This window comes from Gavialis gangeticus, unplaced genomic scaffold (genome assembly GCF_001723915.1).
Source record: "Gavialis gangeticus isolate Ggan-Ray unplaced genomic scaffold, GavGan_comp1, whole genome shotgun sequence".
NCBI lineage: Eukaryota > Metazoa > Chordata > Crocodylia > Gavialidae > Gavialis > Gavialis gangeticus.
Window position 1 is genome coordinate 44,401,938 of NW_017728998.1, and position 6,270 is coordinate 44,408,207.

Sequence of the window (6,270 nt, forward strand, 5' to 3'; positions counted from 1 at the left end):
CTCCTGTGGATCAAAGGCGGCCCACTGGTCTTTGTCTCGTTCCAACCAGCATCTAGATGGCCTCATCCAGTTTGGAACTCAGCATCTTTCCTTCTTTTACCAGCCCTGCTCTTCTCTCCCAGAGAACTGGAGCTCTGTGCTTCCGACGCTCCCCCACATGCCTATACCAGTAGTTTGGAGACCAAAACACTAAACCAAGAAGAGGCTCTCAACCTACTCTGTTGCACAGATGTAGGAATCTACAAACCACTCCACTACTGCTGGAGTTGGAGATGGCTAGACCTGGACCTTAGCACCTCTCTACTGGAGGTCTCCTGACCCCACTCCCTAGGTTCCCCAACTGGAAAACATCTCTCATCTGTAGCTTCTAGGTATATGTGGGAGTTGCAGCATACACAGGGGCTGTTGAACCACAGGCAAGACTGTGGTGCTTCATGGGAGATGCTGTCAAGCCAAGGCACTCAGCCTCCAGGGAGGATTGAGACCATGAGGCGCTCAAACTACAGTCATAACTCTTAGGCCTGGTGCCAGAGTTCCTAGGCAAGTTCCGATCTGAAGTTTCCCCATTGAACCAAAGGACTCTGCATGTGACATTCCTGATTCATTCAGGACAAGAAAACACATCAACAGGTCAACGTCCCCCCAGGCCAGTCTAAAGAAACATTCGAGAGAAATCAGCTGTCACATGGAGTCGGGGGTCACCTTTCAAGTGTTGCCGCAAACTTGCTCAGCATGTCTCAATGGCAGAACAAGAGGCCATGAGCTTAGCAGCAGACGTCTTAGCAGCACTGAACCTTGGGCATCTGTCTCATTTGGGAACAGTATCCAGTGTTAAATAACCTTTCAGTTGTCCCTGACCTAACTGCAACTTAATGCAGTCAGGTCTGGTTTTCAAGTAGCTGGCTTATGGGAAGACTGCATATGAAAAGGCTGCCACTTGGGGTAGGCCTCTGCTGCTTGTCTTTGGCAGAGACGATGCCCACTCTTCTCCCTGAGGGTGACAGCTCAGGGGCTATAAGGCCAGGGTGGGCTCCTATAGGAAGTGGTACTAGCAGTCCTCTTTCCTTGCAAAAGTCATCTCTGTGGAGGGTCAGCAAATTCAAAAGCAGGTCTCTGAAGGATGAGCATTTCCTGACAACAAAGAGGATGTCTGTATCTGTCTCTGTCATTTTTCTTGGGACTCCTCCAGTGGGCTCATCCAGAGAAAAAAACGAACCTGTTAACTCTGGTATCTGCTAGGAAGCAAATCCATTGGCACATAAATGCTCTGGATGGTCTTGATGCTTTTCCATACCTCATGTGACAACAGGCTCACATGAATTACCTGTATATTTAGTCCTTTTTTATACACCTCCATGCTGAAGAGAGGTCAACCTCAAGCCCCCCAGACCAATATTTTGGTATTTATATGGGCTATATGCAGTTTGGGGCATGGTCTCATTTTATGTTCATGTCCACCACAAAGGGGCAGGGAGCAAGGGCTGATCCTGACACTGAACCGTTATATTTGGAGCTAGACCAAAGGTAGCAAGCATGGGAAGTTTCTGCTAGTGTTCCTAGTAGTACAAGCCTGGATGTGTTGAATGAATGTGGGAGAGCAGCAAAGTGGAATCTGGCCCGGTTGTTGGGAAAAATCCTGACTCACATAAGCCCACATTTTGAATGCTGACAGGTGCTCAAGGCTGTCAGTTAGCCAAGACAGCCCTGGGGCAAGCTAGCGCATTAGGAGGAAGCTTGGCACCTGCTCAATCAGTGCCAGAGGCTACCACACCCCAGCTGGTGCCCAGCCTGAGCTCAGGCCAAGGTGGGACAGAGACAACTTATTGGATACCAGGGCTGGCACAGCTGGTAAAACTCCTGTAACGTCCACACACAGAGGAGGAGTCCGCTGGTAGCTGAGGGAGTAAGGATCCCTGAACCCTCTGGTTTTAAGTTTGCAGTGTCCCAGCTTTTAGCTCCCCCTCCTCTTCCCACACAGACCGGAAAAGGGGGAAAAAGCTGAGCCTGCATTGGCCGGGAATCGAACCCGGGCCTCCCGCGTGGCAGGCGAGAATTCTACCACTGAACCACCAATGCTGCCGGCGTCCAAAGTCTCCCGCGCCTGCCTAAGTGGTGAATAAAACTCTTCTCTGTGCTCTGCACGGGATCTGCTTGCTCACGCCCTCCTTCTCCCAAGCAGCTGGAAGGGGAACAGCTGGGCAGCCACATCAGCACAAGGAGCCGGGCCAGCTCTGGAGTGAGGCACCCACGGGAGGGGAGCCAGCTGCTGGCAGAGCAGCAGGGGGCAGCAGCACCGTCATCTGCTATCTCTTGATAGGAGGAGGATGTCTGGGGGGGGGACAGGGATTACTAATGAGTTTTAAGGTGTCCAATCTTGGTCTGCAAGTTTTTCCACAGACATGACAAGTGGTGCCTAGTGGAGGAGCACAGCTGTTGGCCAGGGTGCTGGGCACTTTCCTTCCTCCTCTGCCGTTTCTTGGCTTCCTGAGCAAGACGGCTGTCTTCAAAGTGGGCTGTGGCTTGATGTATGGTGCAGTGCCATTGAGACCTGATACCAGCCGGCACTTCCCAATCTGTAGAGTTGGTGCCATCCTTTTTGAAGTATGCTTTCAGGGTGTCCTTGCAGCGCTTCCTCTGTCCTCTGCAGGTCCTCTTGCCATGACTGAGTTGAGAAAAGAGGATTTGCTTAAGGAGACAAGTGCCAGCCCTGCGCACACAATGGCCAGCTCAGCAGAGTTGATGTTTCATGATCTTTGCCTCAGTGCTGATTATGTTAGCTGCAGAGACGATGCTGGCACTGGTGCAGTGATCTTCCCATCTAATGCAAAGGACCTTTCTGAGGCAATACTGACGAAACCATTCCGGGTGCTTAAGTTGGCTTTGATATATCACCTGCGTCTCACACCTGTAGAGGAGCAGGGGGATAACCACTGCATTGTAGACCAGGATCTTAGTTTCCATCTACAGATTACGGTCAGCAAAGACATGGTGAAGCAGCTTTCTGAAGGATGCACTGGCACAGTGGATCCTATATTTGATTTTTACATCAAGACTGACTGACTGGGAGAGGTGACTGCCAACGTAAGGGAAATGCTCAGCGTTTTCCAGGGGTTCTCCACCAATGGTAATTTGTGGGGGTAGGGGAGCAGCTTGTGCTGGAGCAGGCTGATGCAGCGCCTTGGTCTTCCCAATGTTAAGGGAGAGTCCCAGGCTGTGGTAGGCACATGAGAAAAGGCCAAGGGTGGACTGCAGATCGGTCTCAGTGTGTGCGAGGATACTGCAGTTGTCATCGTACTGAAGGTCAGTGATGCTAGTCTTGGTAACTTTCATTTTGCTGTGAAGGTGCCGCAGGTTGAAAAGCCTTTTTTTAAGGAAAAATTTTTATGTCCCAAGTCAAATTAGCCAAATCAATTCCAAATCCATGAGTCATTCATCCAAGAACCATATGTGGCCCTGCTACCAGCAAGCATCCTCCACCCCTGCCTGGGGCTTCAGATGCACTCCTTTGGCGGGCATCCTACATGCAGACCCAGGTTTGGATGCCCCCAAGTTTTGCTTGCCTGCAGCTGCATGGCCACAGGAGCAAGCTAGGGAGGAGTCTCCCATTTCCATAAAGTCCATGTATAGTCAAAATCTTCCCACTGGAAGTAAAAGTGGGAGATGAACTATGTATTACCTCAGTCAGGGTACTACCCCCTGCCATGTTCATGGTTTTCCCCAGCCAGTAGGAAAATGACCTTGGTGGTCATGGTATTTCCCCTGCCAGGTAAGTATGGTCTACACTTGATCTGAGCTAAGCTGACCATCCATTTGTTACTCAACCCAGGCACTGGCAGCTCTGCTCCCACCTGTGGCTGCCTGCTGCCTTGTAGCTGTGGGCCCTGTCACCCCCCAGGAACCTGCTGCTCTCTTGCCCTGAGCAGGACCTGATGGGAACCCACCCTGCTGTGTCACAAATGACTGACTGCGCTTTGTCCCTCCTGACACAGGCCAAGCACCCAAGCAGAGGGGGCTGAGCAGCCAGTGTCTGATGCCAAAACCATATCACCTGTTCCAGGCAGCGCCTGCAGGTACTTGGCCTCTCCAGAGGGTGCTGGCTGCAGCCTGCCTGCCCCCCCTGCCTCCAACCCAAGAGCTGGCTGCCCAGGAAGGGCTGTACTATACAGCATCTACCAGGTAGTGCAGGGTCAGGCCTCCTTGACACTGCACAGCCATCAGAGGGCACCCCTGCATGGTGCATAGCAGAGGAGCCCCACGTTGCTGGGTAAAGCTGGACCTTCAGCCTCAGCTCCCAATGAAGGCAGAGCCCTTGCTCTGAGCCTGCCAGACCGGACACTACAGCCTTGTGTCTGTTGCTCTTTGTCACTGATTTCTCAGCTGCCGCTCCCCACCCCTAACTCTGCCATCACTCCACCAATGCGGTCCTCCCAGCCAGGTACGCAGCACCCGCCGTCCTGTCCCCTGGGTCCACTGCACAGACCCACTGAGTAGAGCTGAGGGAGGCAGTACTCACCCCTGCATGGCTGTGCTGCAGCAGGGCTCCCCAGGTAACTCATCCACAGCATAGGGCCTGCCAGCGTCAGCTCTGCTCTCCCTTTACTTCCCTGGCACTGGAGCCACTCACGATGGGCATTTGTGAAGCAGTAGCAAGGTGCACAGAGCTTTGTGTAAGCCTAGAGACCGTGTGTGTGTGCACATGTGTACGTGTGTGTACAAGTGCCTGCTGGCAGTCAGCAGGCCCACCTGCTTGTACTTATTGTACTCCATGCCCAGGCCCTCAAGAAGGTCACAGAGCTCCTTTGTGTAGCTTCAGGACGGATGCTGCTCTAGCAGCACAGCACAGATTTTCAGCACCACTTGGAAGCTCACGTGGAACCACAGGTACCGCAGCGATGTGATGGCTCCATGATGGCCTCATCCCACTGAGGGCAAAGAGTCAGCTTGGCAGGGGAGTGTGAGCATAGCCTCATGAGGGGAGTTGTATGGGCATCACCGGCCCCTGGAGAGAGCTCGATGCCCGAGGAGCCTTCCAGCCACAGCCAGTGCCATGCCTCCTCTGTTGCACCTACTAACATCTATTCTTCCAGCCAGTGCCTCAGGGCCATAGCTCCAGACCCCAGCACTACCTGGGTTCAGTGTCCTGCTTTCCAGCTTGTCCACCCGACTCATGTTCAGGCCCTCTACTCCAGGAGAACCCAATTCCAGCTTTTGGAGCTGCCCACTGTCCTCAGGTGCTTCAGAAAAATCAGAACTGGATCAGACAATCCCTACAGTTCAGTTAATGCAGGATCAAACCTTTGCTAACCCAGCTCTGGTACTTCCAAGGTGCTTCTTGCCCTGTGTCAGCTTTGGAAGCTGGCTCCCCAGTATGAAATAAGGACAACCAGCCCTTTGCAAACAGTGCAAAGACAGAAAAAGCCTCTGAGCACCTCTTCATACTGCAAGGTCATGGTGTAGTGGAGGGGGGAACCAAGCATCTGGGAAAACAAAGACCCAGACCTAGCAGCAGAGATTGCAGTTCTCCCCTCCCTGACCTGCATGGGCTGGGCCAGTCAACCTGGTGATGGTCTTTCCTGCAAGGTGCTGGAGAGTATGCTTGCTGCCAAGCCATGGCTTTTACCTACTTCTGTTTAAAAAGAAAATGCAAACTTCCAGCTGCCAAGTCACATGCCAGGTATCCCTGTGCTGCACCTGGAGCTCAGGGGGAGCTTCATGGTGATAGCCAGGAGAGAACTCAGCTCGGCCAGTGCCTGCCCCCACGTGGGGGTGGCAGGGGATAAACCAAGGGGAAAGGAGCAGCAGGTGCCAACAGCCAAAGGCCTGTGACACCCAGCTGGGCAGTTCTGGCTCCAGCCAGAAGATGGCTGTGCTCACTGCTGCAGAATGAACGCCACAACACCAGCTTTGGGATGCACATGCAGGTACCCCAAATCGGCCTTGAAAAATGAACAAGCCACCATAGATTCCAGGGTCGGAAGGGACCTCAGTGGGCCATCTAGTCCAACCCCCTGCCCCTGGCAGGCAAGAAAAGGGTCACCAAACCTGGGATCATGTTATCCCAGCCAGGTGCCTGTCCAGTCTCCTCTTGAAGACCCCCAAGGATGCGGCAAGCACCACCTCCCTTGGGAGCCCATTCCAGATTCTGGCAACCCTGACTGTGAAGAACCTTTTTCTAATGTCCAGTCTAAACCTACTCTCCAATAGCTTATGGCTGTTGGTGCCCTGGTAAACAGATCATCGCCTACTTCATGTTGCTCCCCACCCATGAAT

At 53.0% G+C, this 6,270-nt stretch overlaps 1 non-coding gene across 1 annotated transcript; it reads right to left on the bottom strand.

The window, feature by feature from the left end:
• Positions 1-2,005: 2,005 nt before the first annotated feature.
• Positions 2,006-2,076, bottom strand: TRNAG-GCC. Its single transcript has one exon. It is a non-coding gene; the product is annotated as a tRNA-Gly (tRNA).
• Between the last annotated feature and the right edge of the window lie 4,194 nt (positions 2,077-6,270).